Here is a 16,739-nt window from a genome sequence, read left to right on the forward strand (position 1 = left end):
ATCATTAAACTGTTATATAATTCCATTATTATTATTATTATTATTATACTATAAAAATGTGTGCTTTTCTGTCAATTACACATACCCTATTGTATTGTTTCTCTTTATCATTTATAAAGTACCAACTTATTTTACAGAGCTGGTCAAAGTAGGGCAGAATGGGGTAATTTTCAGACTGGGAACTTGGGGGGGTAGTTAGCAGACAGACATTTAAATTGTCCATGAAAAATCTAGTCAAGCCTAACATGAAAAGGCTATTATAGTAGTTGCATGAGTTTAGCATGACCATGAGCCCGTAGAATTGAAAACCCTGCTCAGAGATGTTATTTGCTAAAGGAAAAGGGCAAAGGAAGTTAAGAGTGTGTATAAATCATCAGATCGTGATCTGAGATGTCCTGCTAGATCATGTAAGATATGATAGATTAGATGCTTATTGAAGTTAGGAACTTTTAGGGGCTATTTTAAAATGTGGAAGAATTGTAAGTGTATGGTGGCATGACGGAGAAAAGGTGCAGCACCAGATAAATCCTGGAGCCATGTCTGAGAAATGGGCCCAAAGGTATTAAGCCTTAAAGTGGTGGGAGGTCTATTCATGAAGCAGTTAAAAGTGTGGAGAAGTTGCCATAGCAACCAATCGGCTGCTCCATGCAATTGCATAGTATGCAGATTATAAATGTTACTTCAATGCTGATTGGTTGCCATGGGCAACTTCTTCACTGGCCCACTTCTCCACACGTTTCACTGCTTCATGAATAGACCGCTGAGAGTAATAAATGACCAGCTGCTCTGCTTCCTAACTGCCATTTCTCTTACATCCTAGAGGATGCTGGGGACTCCGTAAGGACCATGGGGAATAGACGGGCTCCGCAGGAGACATGAGCACTAAAAAGAACTTTTAGATATGGGTGTGCACTGGCTCCTCCCTCTATGCCCCTCCTCCAGACCTCCGTTTGATACTGTGCCAAGAGGAGACTGGAAATAATTTTTGTTAGGTTTTTTAATTTCAGGGAGCCTGCTGGCAACCTCTGGGACTGGCAAAAAAAAGGGTATATATAGGCTCTGCACTGTATATTTGAGATCCCCCCGCCAGTTTTTAAAAGAAATCAAGCGGGACCGAAGCCCGCCGCTGAGGGGGCGGAGCTTGATCCCTCAGCATTCACCAGCGCCATTTTCTCCACAGCACACCGCTGAGAAGCTGGCTCCCCGGACTCTCCCCCTGCTGAACACGATGACAGAGGGTTTTAAAGAAGTGGGAGGGCACAAATTTGGCGCAGTGAATATATATATTTATAATGCGCTATCTGGGTATTTTTTTCCAGGGTCATTGGCGCTGGGTGTGTGCTGTCGTACTCTCTCTCTCTCTCTCTCTCTCTCTCTCTCTCTCTCTCTCTCCAAAGGGCCTTGTGGCGGAACTGTCTCCAGATAGAGAATTCCCTGAGTGTGTGGGGTGTCGGTACGCGTGTGTCGGCATGTCTGAAGCGGGAGGCTCTTCTAGGGAGGAGGTGGAGCAAATGAGTGTGGTGTGTCCGTCGGCAACGCCGACACCTGACTGGTTGGATATGTGGAATGTTTTAAATGCAAATGTGAATGTATTACACAAAAGGTTGGACAAAGCAGAGTCCAGGGAATGTACAGGGGGGTCGTGTCCTGCCTTTCCCTATGTCACAGGGGCCTTCTGGGTCTCAAAAGCGCCCACTATCCCAGGTAGTAGACACTGATACCGACACGGATTCTGACTCCAGTGTCGACTACGATGATGCAAAGTTGCAGCCAAAATTGGCTAAAAGTATTCATTATATGATTATTGCTATAAAAGATGTGTTGCATATCACAGAGGAACCCCTCTGTCCCTGACACAAGGGTGCGCATGTATAAGGAAAAGAAACCTGAGGTAACCTTTCTCCCATCTCATGAGCTGAACGAGTTATTTGAAAAGGTTTGGGAATCTCCAGACAAAAAACTGTAGATTCCCAAAAGGATTCTTATGGCGTATCCTTTCCCGGCTAAGGACAGGATACGGTGGGAATCCTCCCCAAGGGTGGACAAAGCGTTGACACGCTTATCCAAAAAGGTAGCGCTGCCATCTCAAGATACGGCAAGCCTCAAGGATCCTGCTGATCGCAGGCAGGAGACTACCTTGAAGTCCATTTACACACATACTGGTACCTTACTCAGACCGGCGATAGCGTCGGCTCGGGTTTGTAGCGCTGTAGCAGCATGGACAGATACCTTATCTGCTGATATAGAGACGCTGGATAAAGAAACCATTTTATTGACCCTGGGTCATATTAAAGATGCTGTCCTATATATGAGAGATGCTCAGAGAGACGTTGGCCTACTGGGTTCCAGAGCCAACGCTATGGCGATTTCTGCTAGACGAGCCCTATGGACCCGACAATGGACGGGTGATGCCGACTCCAAGAGGCATATGGAGGTTTTACCTTACAAGGGTGAGGAATTGTTTGGGGAAGGTCTCACGGACCTAGTTTCCACAGCTACGGCAGGTAAATCAACTTTTTTGCCTTATGTTTCCTCACAGCCTAAGAAAACGCCACATTATCAGATGCAGTCCTTTCGTTCGCATTAACCCAAGAGAGTACGGGGATCTTCCTTTCTTGCCAGAGGTAAGGACAGGGGAAAAAAGCTGCCAACCACAGCTAGTTCCCAGGAGCAGAAGTCCTCCCCGGCCTCTACAAAATCCACCGCATGACGCTGAGGGAGTCCGCCCCAGTGGGGGCACGTCTTCGACTTTTCAGCCACGTCTGGGTTCACTCACAGGTGGATCCCTGGGCAATAGAAATTGTTTCCCAGGGTTACAAGCTGGAATTCGAAGAGGTGCCTCCTCGCCGGTTTTTCAAATCGGCCCTACCGGCTTCTTCCCCAGAGAGGGAGATAGTTTTAAATGCAATTCAAAAATTGTGTCTTCAACAAGTGGTGGTCAAAGTTCCCCTGCTTCAGCAGGTGATGGGGTATTACTCAACCCTGTTTGTAGTCCCGAAACCGGACGGTTCGGTCAGACCCATTTTAAATTTAAAATTCTTAAACCTATACTTGAAAAGGTTCAAGATGGAATCGCTCAGAGCGGTTATCGCCAGCCTGGAAGGGGGGGATTATATGGTGTCCCTAGACATAAAGGATGCATACCTTCATGTTCCCATATATCCGCCTCATAAGGCGTTCCTGAGATTTGCTGTACAGGATTCTCATTACCAATTTCAGACGTTGCCGTTTGGGCTTTACATGGCCCCGAGGATTTTCACCAAGGTAATGGCGGAAACGATGGTGCTCCTGCGCAAGCAGGGTGTCACAATTATCCCGTACTTGGACGATCTCCTAATAATAAAAGCGAGATCAAGAGAGCAGTTGCTGAACAGTGTATCACTTTCCCTGAAGGTGTTGCATCAGCACGGCTGGATTCTCAATATCCCGAAGTCACAGTTGGTTCCAACGACTCGTTTGCCTTTCTTAGGCATGATTCTGGATACAGACCAGAAAAGGGTTTATCTTCCGATGGAAAAGGCCCAAGAACTCATGAACTTGGTCAGGGACCTATTGAAGCCAAAAAGGGTGTCGGTGCATCACTGCACTCGAGTTCTGGGAAAGATGGTGGCGTCTTACGAGGCCATTCCATTCGGCAGGTTCCATGCGAGGACTTTTCAATGGGACCTTCTAGACAAGTGGTCCAGGTCACATCTACAGATTCATCAGATCACCCTGTCTCCCAGGGCCAGAGTATCTCTCCTGTGGCGGCTGCAGAGTGCTCACCTTCTAGAGGGTCGCAGGTTCGGCATTCAGGACTGGGTTCTGGTAACCACGGACTCGAGCCTCCGAGGTTGGGGAGCAGTCACACAGGGAAGAAACTTCCAAGGTCTCTGGACAAGCCAGGAGGCTTGTCTTCACATCAACGTACTGGAGTTGAGGGCCATATACAACGGCCTTCGTCAAGCGGAAAAGTTGCTTCGCGACCTGCCGGTTCTGATTCAGTCAGACAACATCACTGCAGTGGCTCATGTAAACCGCCAAGGCGAAACAAAGAGCAGAGTGGCAATGGCAGAAGCCACCAGGATTCTTCGCTGGGCAGAAAATCATGTAAGCGCTCTGACAGCAGTCTTCATTCCGGGAGTGGACAACTGGGAAGCAGACTTCCTCAGCAGACACGATCTACATCCAGGAGAATGGGGACTTCATCAGGAAGTCTTCGCAGAGATTGCAAGTCAGTGGGGACTGCCTCAGATAGACATGATGGCGTCACGACTCAACAAGAAACTACCGAGGTATTGCGCCAGGTCAAGGGACCCTCAGGCAGTGGCAGTAGACGCCCTGGTGACACCGTGGGTGTTCAGTCGGTCTATGTATTTCCTCCTCTTCCTCTCATCTCCAAGATATTTAAAATCATAAGACTAAGAGGAGTACAGACAATTCTCATTGTTCTAGATTGGCCGCGAAGGGCCTGGTATCCGGATCTGCAGGAAATGCTCACAGAAGATCCGTGGCCTCTTCCTCTCAGAGAGGACCTGTTACAACAGGGGCCCTGTCTGTTCCAAGACTTACCGCGGCTGCGTTTGATGGCATGGCGGTTGATCCTAACGGAAAAGGGCATTCCGGATGAGGTAATTCCCACTCTGATAAAGGCTAGGAAGGACGCGACAGCAAAACATTATCACCGTATATGGCGGAAGTATGTATCTTGGTGTGAGTCCAGGAATGCTTCTCTGGAAGAATTCCATCTGGGCCGTTTCCTTCACTTCCTACAGACTGGAGTGAATTTGGGCCTAAAATTAGGCTCCATTAAGGTTCAGATTTCGGCCATATCCATTTTCTTTCAGAAGGAATTGGCTTCTCTCCCAGAAGTACAGACTTTTGTGAAAGGAGTGCTGCATATCCAGCCTTCTTTTGTACCTCCAGTGGCACCCTGGGACCTTAACGTGGTGTTGCGGTTCCTTAAGTCTCACTGGTTTGAACCACTTAAAATGGTGGAATTAAAGCATCTCACTTGGAAAGTGGTCATGTTGTTGGCCTTGGCATCGGCAAGGCGAGTGTCAGAGTTGGCGGCTTTAGCTCACAAAAGCCCCTATCCGATTTTCCATGTGGATAGAGCGGAGTTGCGGGCTCGTCCTCAATTTTTGCCCAAGGTGGTTTCATCTTTTCATATGAACCAACCTATTGTGCCTGTGGCTACGCGGGACTTGGAGGATTCAGAGTCCCTTGATGTAGTCAGGGCATTGAAAATTTATGTGGCCAGAACGGCTCGGGTTAGGAAAACAGGGGCACTGTTTGTCCTGTATGCAGCCAGCAAGGTTGGCGCTCCTGCTTCTAAGCAGACTATTGCTCGCTGGATCTGTAACACGATTCAGCAGGCTCATTCTACGGCTGGATTGCAGTTACCAAATTATGTAAAGGCCCATTCCACTAGGAAGGTGGGCTCTTCTTGGGTGGCTGCCCGAGGTGTCTCGGCATTACAGCTGTGCCGAGCTGCTACTTGGTCGGGTTCAAACACCTTTGCAAAGTTCTACAAGTTTGATACCCTGGCTGATGAGGACCCCATGTTTGCTCAATCGGTGCTGCAGAGTCATCCGCACTCTCCCGCCCGTTTGGGAGCTTTGTTATAATCCCCATGGTCCTTACGGAGTCCCCAGAATCCTCTAGGATGTAAGAGAAAATAAGATTTTAAACCTACCGGTAAACCTTTTTCTCCTAGTCCGTAGAGGATGCTGGGCGCCCGACCCAGTGTGGACTACATCTGCAAGACTTGTATATAGTTTTTGCTTACATAAGGGTTATGTTACAGTTTTGATCAGTCTCGGGCTGATGCTGTTTTGTTTCATACTGTTGATTGGTTCGTATATTCCAGGTTATACGGTGTGGATGGTGTGGGCTGGCATGAATCTTGCCCTTAGATTATCAAAAATCCTTTCCTCGTACTGTCCGTCTCCTCTGGGTACAGTTTCTCTAACTGAGGTCTGGAGGAGGGGCATAGAGGGAGGAGCCAGTGCACACCCATATCTAAAGTTCTTTTTAGTGCCCATGTCTCCTGCGGAGCCCGTCTATTCCCCATGGTCCTTACGGAGTCCCCATCATCCTCTACGGACTAGGCGAAATAGATTTACCGGTAGGTTTAAAATCTTATTTCTCTGACGTCCTAGTGGATGCTGGGGACTCCGTAAGGACCATGGGGAATAGACGGGCTTTGCAGGGGACTGGGCACTCTAAAAGAAAGATTAGGTACTATATGGTGTGCACTGGCTCCTCCCTCTATGCCCCTTGTGGCCGGAGAGACCAACCAGCCACACGTGTAATGGCGGCTGCGGCACTGAAGGTGTTAACCCTCGTGCCCGGCGCCATATTAAGGGACAATGAGCGCTTGGCGTCACTGTTAAACGTACTTACGGCGCTGGGCGCGGACTGTTTAAAAGTTTGTTTAATGATGTGTTTTAACATGTCATATGTAGTGCCATGTGCACAATTGTAGGATTGCATGTTTAACTGTATTTATTTTATATTCAAGATGTGGTCATCTGTATATTTAAAGAGGAAAATGCACTTACTCTTATAGATGTCTGAATAATCATCTCTTATCCTCTGGAAATAGGAAGTGGCATGCTAATGGCCCTGTCCTAGCAGAGAGGTGTGAAGGACAATACCTTTTGATGTGTAAGTTCCTTAGAGAGAGATGCTAATCACTGGGTCTGTTGGCTTGGAACTTGTTTCATGTACCTGATTTAATTGATATACGAACGGTCGATGCAGGAAGGAAGACTGTTTGTTTGTATTGTAGCCTTTCTGTTGTAATCTCAAACACTGGGCTTGCCTGGAGATGTGAATGAGACAGAACAATTTGTATTTTGAAGCTATGTGATAAATTTATCAATAGTGAATGTTAATCTGATACCAAACGTCTGTGTCACAGGAAGGAGGATATTGTTTTATTGCACTTATATCCTTGTAAAATGTGATTTATTGGTATTTTGTAAAATAACCTGATTGGTTGGAGAAGACAGGGAGGGCTTACCCCCCTGTGATACTGTGCGGAAAATTGACATAAAAAGGAGACCTGCGTGCCTCCAGAGTAGTGTTGTACCATCTTATTCTGCTGAAACATCTGATTGTATGCTGTTGCCCCTAGCAATAGGGAGGAGCCTTTTTAAAGGTTATTATCATTGAGCAAATAAACATCATTGCCTCAAGAAGACTGCTTCATCTTGTGACCAACAGGGTTAGGCCAAACCTAGCCCCGTCCTCCGGCTGTCCAGGGAAGCACCTAACGTCTCCAAGCTCCGCCTTCCGCCAGCTACCGGTAGAGGCCTAGCAAGTGGCTAGTGGGTATTCGTCAGCACCACACAGCTGTGGTAAGGCAGTGCGTCGGCACATACAGAGCAGAACCGTGGTTCCAAACGCCACGGCAGGTTAGGAGTTTGGTGGTGGCAGCATAAACCCGCCCACAATGCAGTGGGTGGAGTCAGTAACAGGCGGTTACTGACGGTAAGCGGGAATCCCCTATGTGGTCAGGCCTCGTGTGACTTGACCTTCCATTCTGTGCGCAGCCAACGGGACGCGAAAGCTGCAAGTGCTTTCGTACGGGACCGTCCTGTCACACCCCTCCTCCAGACTTGAGTTAGAATCTGTGCCCGGCCAGAGCTGGGTGCTCCTAGTGGGCTCCCCTGAGCCTGCTAGTTAAAGAAAGTATTTGTTAGGTTTTTTATTTTCAGTGAGCTTCTGCTGGCAACAGACTCACTGCTACGTGGGAACGAGGGGAGAGAAGAAAACATACCTGTTCACAGCTAGGTTGCGCTTCTTAGGCTACTGGACACCATTAGCTCCAGAGGGTTCGAACACAGGCAGCTGTCCTCTATCGTCCGTTCCTGGAGCCGCGCCGCCGTCCCCCTCGCAGAGCCAGAAGATCAGAAGCTGGAAGAAGGTGAAATCGGCGGCTGAAGACTCCTGTCTTCATTGAAGGTAGCGCACAGCACCGCAGCTGTGCGCCATTGCTCCCACTGCACACCACACACTCCGGTCACTGTAGGGTGCAGGGCGCTGGGGGTGGGGGCGCCCTGGGCAGCAATTAGAGTACCTTTGGCATAAATATACACATAATACAGTCAGGTACTGTATATGTGTAAACTCCCCCGCCATTTTTCAGTCACAGACAGCGGGACAGAAGCCCGCCACTGAGGGGGCGGGGCCTTCTTCCTCAGCACACCAGCGCCATTTTTCTTCACAGCTCCGCTGGAAGGACGCTCCCCAGGCTCTCCCCTGCAGTTTCCTGGCACTAGAAGGGTAAAAAGAGAGGGGGGGCACATAAGTTTAGGCACTAAAGGTGTATATTAAGCAGCTTTTGGGAAATCACTTGTGTAGTGTGTATCCCTGAGTTATATAGCGCTGTGGTGTGTGCTGGCATACTCTTTCTCTGTCTCCTCAAAGACCTTGTGGGGTCCTGTCCTCAGTCAGAGCATTCCCTGTGTGTGTGATGTGTGTCGGTACGGCTGTGTCGACATGTTTGATGAGGAGGCTTACGTGGAGGCGGAGCAAGTGCAGATAAATGTGGTGTCAGTGCCGACACCTGATTGGATGGATATGTGGAAGGTTTTAAATGACAATGTAAACTCATTACACAAAAGGTTTGATGATGTTGCAGCCGGGGGACAGCCGGGCCCTCAACCCGGGCCTGCACAGGCGCCTCAGAGGCCTTCAGGGTCTCAAAAACGCCCACCATCTCAGTTGGTAGACACGGATGCCGACACAGAGTCCGACTCCAGTGTCGACGATGATAAGGCACAATTACAGCCTAAAATGACCAAGGCCATCCGATACATGATTATTGCAATGAAAAATGTCCCTGACAAGAGGGTAAATATGTTTGGGGAGAAAAAGCAGCCAGTGACTTTTCCCCCATCACATGAATTACGCAAGGGGGGACAAAAAGCACGGCCTGCATGCGAGAAGTGTCAAAGATACACCTCTGGGCAGAAAGAAATGCAAGTGCAATGTCGGCAATCTTCATTACGGGAGTAGACGGCTTGGAAGCGGACTTCCTGAGTCATCACGATCTCCACCCGGGGGAGTGGGGTCTCCACCATCAGGTGTTTCAACAGATCATTGACCAGTGGGGCTGCCCGCGAATAGACATGATGAAGTTTCGTTGGTATTGCTCCCGAACCAGGGACCCTCAGGTGAGGGCAGTGGATGCACTGACGTCGCCTTGGCCTTACCTGCTTGTATATCCGTTTCCTCTGATTCCATTATTCCCAAGGGTGCTAAAGCGAATCAGAAATAAAGGCGTCCAGGCAGTTCTGATTGCCCCGAATTGGCCTCGGAGGGCGTGGTACGCAGATTTTCTGGACATGTCAGTCGAAGACCCTTGGCCTCTACCACTTAGAAGAGATCTTCTTCAACAAGGACCGTTCGTCTACCCGGACATAACGGCGATTTTGTTTGACGGCATGGAGGTTGTGCGGAACATCCTAGCTCACAATGACCTTTTCAAGAAGGTAATTGCTACCATTGCTCAGGCCAGGAAACCTGTGATGTCAAAACACTATCATATCTATCATCCTATCTGGAGAAGATATGTCTCTTGGTGCGTAGTCCGCACATACCCGTCTGCGGAGTTCAACTTGGGATGTTTCCTACAGGCTGGTGTGGATAAGGGCTTACATCTGGGTTCCATTAAGGTCCAGATTTCAGCTCTCTATCTTCTTCCAGAAGAAATTGGCATTGTTGCCAGAAGCTCAGACCTTCTTGCAAGGGGTACTTCACATACAACCTCCTTTTGTGCCGCCCACGGCATCTTGGGCTTTGAATGTTGTGTTGGAGTTTCTACAGTCCTCCTGGTTTGAACCACCGCTGATGGTAGAAGTCAAGTACCTCACGTGGAAGACGATTATGTTACTGGCCCTGGCTTCTGATAGGCGTGTCTCAGAATTGGGGGCCTTATTGTGTAAAAGTCCCTACTTGGTCTTTTACGAGAACAGAGCGGAGCTCAGGACTAGGCAGCAGTTCCTGCCGAAGGTCGTCTCTCCGTTCCACTTGAATCAACCTATTGTGGTTCTGGCACTTTTGCTCCTCCGGAGGAATTGGATGCTTTGCGAGCTTTGAAGATCTATGTCAAAAGAACGGCTCGGATCAGAAAGATGGATTCTGTGTTCGTGCTAGATGTTGCACAGAAAAAGGGTTGCCCTGCTTCAAAGCAGTCTATTGCTCGTTGGCTTAGGCTTACTACCTAACAGGCCTATGTGTCGGCGGCCTTACCTGTTCCGCAGTCTCTGAAGGCCTACTCTACAAGATTGGTGGGGTCTTCCTGGGCAACTGTGCAGAACTGCTACCTGGTCAGGGATGAACACCTTTTGTGAAGTTCTACATGTTTGATACCCTGGCCAAAGAGGATACCCAGTTTGTGCAGGCGATGCTGCAGCAGTCACGTTCCCGCCTGTTCTGGAAGCTTTGGGACATCCCTATCGTGCTAAGTCTCCCCAATATCCCTAATGTATGCTAGAGAAAATAGGATTTTAATTAGCTACCGGTAAATCCTTTTCTCGTAGTCCATAAGGGATATTGGGCGCCCGCCTCAGTGCGTTGACTTTTCTGCAGGTTCTCTGTTATGCGGTTACCTGTTCAGCTGTTGCTGCTGTTGTTGTTACCAGCCATTGCTGGTTGTTTTGTTAGTGGTGTGCTGGGGTATACATCTCACCACTTATTGTTATGTTCCCTCTCTCATATATGTCCTTTCTCCTTTAGGCACTGTTTTACCTATAACTGCCTGTGGGAGGGGGCATAGAGGGGAGGAGCCAGCACACCAAGTTGAAGAAATTTAAAGTGCACCTGCTTCTTTGGACCCCATCATACTAAGTCTCCCCAATATGTCTTATGGACTACGAGAAAAGGATCTACCGGTAGGTAATAAAAATCCTATTTTAATACTGCTCATGTCTTTAATAGGTTAAGATTATTACTTTTATAAAGCGTTTACATATTACAGCACAGTACATTGTGGGGACAATGACATCCACAAATTACATACAATTTCATGAAAAAAGTTAAAGATGACCATGCCCAAATAAGCTTGTAATATCTGTCGGAGGGGTGTACTTGATACATAAGTTAATGGACTAAAAAAGTGTTAATTTTATTAACTTGGTGGAACTTTTAATAAGATTGATCTTTTAACATCTACAAAATGGTATGCGGTTAAAATACCACCCATTGGGATCCTGGCGGTCGTAATACCGATGCCATAATCCCGACGGGTACTATGCCACCACCGGAATACCGCCAAGGTAGGTGATTCTCCCTCCTATGGGTGTCCACAACCCATAAAGGGAGAATAGAATCTGTGGCGAGCAGAGCAAGCCACCGTGCCCGCAGCGTGTTTCGTGAAGCGACCCCACAAGGGGCCTAGATGCGCTCACCCCGCTGCCGGCATACTGGCGCCAGGGATGTCGGTATAGTTACATTCGGAATCCCGTACGCCGGGATCGCATTCCAATCCCTACCATACCACCATTATTTCTTTCTTACTCCTCTTATAGTTTTATTATGGCATCTCAGCTGCCATATTTCTGCTGCGGGGTACACTGGGCTCCACAAGGAATAACATCGGGGTGTAGAGTAGGATCTTGATCCAAGGCACCAACAGGCTCAAAGCTTTGACTGTTCCCAAGATGCATAGCGCCACCTCCGCTATAACCCCACCTCCGTGCACAGGAGCTCAGTTTGTAGTTGGTGCCTTGCTGTAAGCAGGCAGTCAACGGGGGGCTTCTCCTGCAGCCCTAAAGAAAAAGCTATTTCTCCGGCAGGGTCCACAGGTTATACACAGAATAACATTGGGATATGATGGAGCGACAGCGGATTGGCACCAAACGATCACAAGCTTTCTGGCTTTCCAGGATGCAACGGGCTCGTCCATATAATCACACCCACCGACTCCGTCAAATCAGTTTTTTGTTTGAAGCGGCAGGAGCCGGACCATGGTCACAGGGCTGCTGTGTTTGGCAGCCCTAAGCTTTATTTGATTTTTTTTTATAGCCTTACTATGTTTTCTGAGTGATCTTTCCTACCAGCGTCTTACATGCATATTGGAAAGAGTCGCTCCAACAACTCTCCGGCGGGTCACAACAACGCTTACCCACAAGTGCTGTCTTGACGGGCGTCTGTGTCGGATGTTACTAGCAGGTCCAGCAGATGTTACCAGGCTGTGGCCAGAGCACGGGGACAAGGTAAGGCATCGGTTCGCACAGCCGCACTGATTTGGGAGGAGACTACCAAACAGTAGCTGTCGTGCCGCCACCACTGGTGGCGGCTTTAGGGATCATAAGGCGCCAGGATTAGTTTGAGGCTGCGATCCCTAGGGTTGATGTCAGCAGTGGGGCGGCAGACGCTCTCCTGGGGTCCCCTCCCCCCAGTTCATGACCAGTTACCGTGCGCCTCCCGCCATGAACTGATTGCCTCACTTCCATCTCAGGCGCTACCAAGAGGGTACTCTGTCGCAGCATAGGCCGCTGCGTCTGTATACACTAAGGTTTACCGCTAAGAGACTGGATCACAGACTTGAGCGTCTGCATGCACTAACGTTCACTGAGCGTCTGTGTCCACTAAAAATTACCGGAGCGGCAGTGTACACTAGTAGCGTCTGGATCCACTCAGCGGTTGCTAACGTATTGATCGATCCTGGAAGTGGGGTGAGTCTCCCTGTATCCCACTCTACAGAGTACGGGTTATACAGCACTAAAATTCTATCTACTGTTGTTAGTATGAATAGGTAAGTTTAGTGCCTATTGCATATGAGTTTTGTACAATACTGTGGTTTTCTCCGCAATTGCATCTGAATACGTTAAAATAACTGTATAGAACAGAATACAGTAATTGTACTCCTACATACTTGAAATGTGTTCGTAGTTGATAATATGCTCATATGACTAATATATAACATGTGGCTGACTGCTAGTGTGATTGCTGACTTTATATACGTTTGTCAGTGTTTTCTTCTGAATCTCAATGCTTGGGTTGGGGTCAGATTGATATCATTTTTATGCATATAAAGTGTTTTCAGTCACAGATTGTGTAGTATACTGTGGAAAAGCTGATTGTTTATCATGTCTAAGAGCGGCAAAGGCGACAAGGTTACATTAACAGTAACACCAACACTCGAAACATGTTTATCCTCCAAGGTGGGGTTATTAACTCAAACTTTTGCGAACGATGGGTTATGTGCAAATTGTTTTGCTTATCCAGCAGATTGCAAGGCATATCCCTGTTCTACGACAAGTAGATCCACCTTGGGCCGTGTTTGCACAAACCTTATCTAGTATAGCTGACAAGTTGGTCCCTGCAGCTTCAACCTCAGGAATAGGGTACACTATTAACCCATACATGCAGCTCCCCATCTTATGGTATAGCCCCTACAGCTTCTACAAGTCAACAAGCTGATAAACCAAGGGTAAATATATCATCAAATTCACAGGCTACATAGGATGATACAACAGATGATGACTCTTATACTCTACTTCACCATATGAAGAACAAATGGAGGGTTTCAGCTCAGAAGATACAGCTGAGTCATTTGGAGCAATGAAGGCTATTCTGTCTCTAGAGGATTCAGCTGAGCCAATAATTAAAACTAAAGCACCTGTGTTTAAACGTCCCAAAACAGTTAGGGTTGAGTTTCCAGGGTCAGAGCAAGTGACGGAAATCATGGAGGAACCGTGGGCTATGCCCAATAGAAAATATAGAATTCCAAAAAAATGGGATTCGTACTACCCTTTTCCAGCTGGGGACTGTTTAAAAAGAGAAGTACCTCCTAAGGTAGATACGCACGTCATTCGACTAGTGCGAAAATCTATTTTACCTTTGCCATCTACGTCATTAAATGATGTCACAGACAGAAGAGTTGATGGTTTTTTGAAAAACATATTTTCTCTGTCAGGGGCTGTCATAAGACCTGCTATGGCCTTAGCCTGGATGGCAAAAACGGTAGTTGAATGGGCTGAAGAACTGAAAAATTGGCTCTCAGCACCTACTAGGGAGCAGGAGTCCCATATAGCCCTTATGAAACAGGCTGCGCTATTCCTAGAAGAAGTAGCAATGGATTTGGGTACGATTGCTTCTAAAGCATCAGCCTTAACGGTAGCTGCTTGCAGAGCAATTTGGCTACGTAGATGGAAAGCTGATTCAGAATCCAAAAAGGTTCTGGAAGCTTTGCCTTTTGTTGGGAACATTCTTTTATGTTTTCCCTTTCAAGAAGCAGCGTCCTCAAAGGGTTTTTTGCACCAGCCTGTCTCATATAGAGCTGAAGGCCAGAGCCCTGCAAGAAGCCGTTCAGAAATTGCTTCAGTCCGGGGTAATTATTCCAGTACCCCCGACACAACGGGGGCATGGTTTATACTCCAACCTATTTTTGGCCCAGAAGCCAAATGGGTCATTTCGGCCCATCCTCAATCTCAAAATGTTAAACAAATACATTTTGGTCCCAAGGTTCCACATGGAGACGTTACGCTCCATAGTTTTGGCCATGGAACCGGGGGATTACATGGTATCTCTGGATATACAGGATGCTTACCTGCATGTGTCCATAGCATTGTCCCATCAGTGTTACCCCAGGTTCGCTATCCTCCAGCAACATTTTAAATTCCAGGCATTACCCTTTGGGTTAGCCACAGCCCCCAGAGTATTATCAAGATCATGGTGGTTATGGCAGCTCATCTCCGCAAGTAGGGGATAAGGATTTTCCCATACCTCGACGATCTTTTAATCCTGGCACAATCCCAGGAATTGCTCTTGAGCCATCTCCAACAGACAATAACTTGTCCACAAAAACACGGATGGCTCATAAATTGGGCAAAGTCGTGTCTGATTCCGTCACAACGGATGATTCACTTAGGTGCTGTATTGGATTCAATATTTTTACCTGTGGAGAAGATATCCAAGGTGCAGTTAATGATTCAGGAATTGTTGCACAGTCAAACAATATCCGTTCACACGGCAATGCGAGTGATGGGGTTGATGGTGTCAACTTTCGACATGGCGGAATATGCACAATTCCACTCGAGACCATTGCAACATCTGATTCTGACCAGATGGAATGGAGTACATTAGACAAACAAATGATGGTACTTCCAGTAAAGGTAAAAAGGACATTAGCCTGGTGGCTACAGATATCCCGTCTAGGCAAGGGGAGACCCTTTTGGATATCAGATTGGGAGATCCTGACAATAGATGCCAGTCTTCAGGGCTGGGGAGCAGTGTCCGGAAAATTATGGTTCCAGGGACAGTGGAAGAAAGTTGCCTGCCAATAAACCTGTTAGAAATTCGGGCCATATACATGGCACTGATTCAGGCAAAGGACATTCTTCAAGGAAAACCAGTCCAGATCCGCTCGGACAATGCAACGGCAGTAGCGTACCTCAACCATCAATGAGGAACTCGCAGCCAAAGAGCAATGAAGGAGGTAAGTCACATAATAAAATGGGCAGAACTCAATCTTCCAGCATTGTCCGCAGTGTTTGTTCCAGGAGTCCTAAACTGGGAAGCAGACTTTCTCAGTCGACACACCATTCGGGCAACCGAATGGGCTCTACATCTGGAAGTATTTCAGACTCTAGTAGACAAGTTGGGGTTGCCAGAGATAGATCTCATGGCGTCCTGTCTGAACAACAAAGTTCCGACATACGGGTCAAGAACAAAAGACCCCAGAGCGAGCCTTGTGGACACACTGTCAGTGAAATGGGAATTTCATCTGGCATATCTGTTTCCTCCAATCTCCCTGCTACCCAGGGTGGTGAGGAAAATAAAGCAAGCAAAGGGTGCCGTGATTCTAATAGCTCCGGCTTGGCCCAGAAGGCATTGGTACATAGATCTACGGAGGATGTCGATGGATGCTCCAATTCTGCTCCCTAAACGTCCATATCTACTAATGCGGGGTCCTTGTTATCACAGACATCTGGATCGGCTGTCTTTGACAGCATGGCTGTTGAAACCTCTATCCTGAAGTCAAGAGGTTTTTCACAACAGGTAATTCAAACAATGCTCAGAGCAAGGAAACCCTCCTCTGCTCGCATTTATCACCGAATATGGCAAGCCTATATTCATTGGTGCAGTAAAAGAAATATGGATCCAAGATTTTTCAGAGTATCCAGAATCTTAGATTTCCTTCAGGCAGGAATGGATAAGGGTTTGAAGGTGGCTTCCTTGAGAGTTCAAGTTTCATCATTGACTGTATGGTTTCAAAAGAAAATTGCTACTTTACAGGTTGTGCGTACTTTTTTCCTGGGAATGCTGCACATTCAACCACCTTTTGTTCCTCCTGCAGTACCTTGGGATTTAAGTCTGGTCCTCAAAGCCCTTCAAGGGGCTCAGTTTGAACCACTTAAGAAAGTGGATCTTAAATGGTTGACAGCTGAAGTACTCTTTCTACTGACTATGACTAGAAGAGTGTCAGATTTAGGAGCACTGTCATTTAAATCTCCTTTTCTGATTTTTTTTTTAGCCAGATAAAGCAGTTCTCAGAACTAGGTCTGGTTATCTTCCTAAGGTGGTATCTAAGTTTCACCTTAAAAAAGAAATTGTAGTCCCGGCTTTTCAGGTATCGGGACTTTCTGCGGGAGAAGTGTCGCTGGACGTAGTCCGTGCATTAAGAATCTACGTATATCGTACCAATGCCATCAGAAAGACAGATTCTCTCTTCATGCTCTACGGATTTCACAAGAGAGGATGGCCTGCTACTAAACAGACGCTAGCAAGGTGGCTTCGAA

General features: G+C 47.4%; 1 protein-coding gene across 5 annotated transcripts in view; it reads left to right on the plus strand.

Moving 5' to 3' along the window:
• The window catches only part of LOC135054957 (mitogen-activated protein kinase 8), a 276,217-nt gene that overhangs the window by 124,019 nt on the left and 135,459 nt on the right, over nucleotides 1–16,739 (plus strand). The window contains exon 2 of one of the 5 annotated variants that reach the window (XM_063958460.1): nucleotides 6,590–6,651. The exons of the other annotated variants lie outside the window; for them this stretch is intronic. The gene's annotated coding sequence lies outside the window, so the exon portion shown is untranslated. The remainder of the gene's footprint in view (nucleotides 1–6,589; nucleotides 6,652–16,739) is intronic. 5 annotated transcript variants of the gene reach the window in all.

Source organism: Pseudophryne corroboree, chromosome 3 (assembly GCF_028390025.1).
Source record: "Pseudophryne corroboree isolate aPseCor3 chromosome 3, aPseCor3.hap2, whole genome shotgun sequence".
Classification (NCBI taxonomy): Eukaryota; Metazoa; Chordata; class Amphibia; order Anura; family Myobatrachidae; genus Pseudophryne; species Pseudophryne corroboree.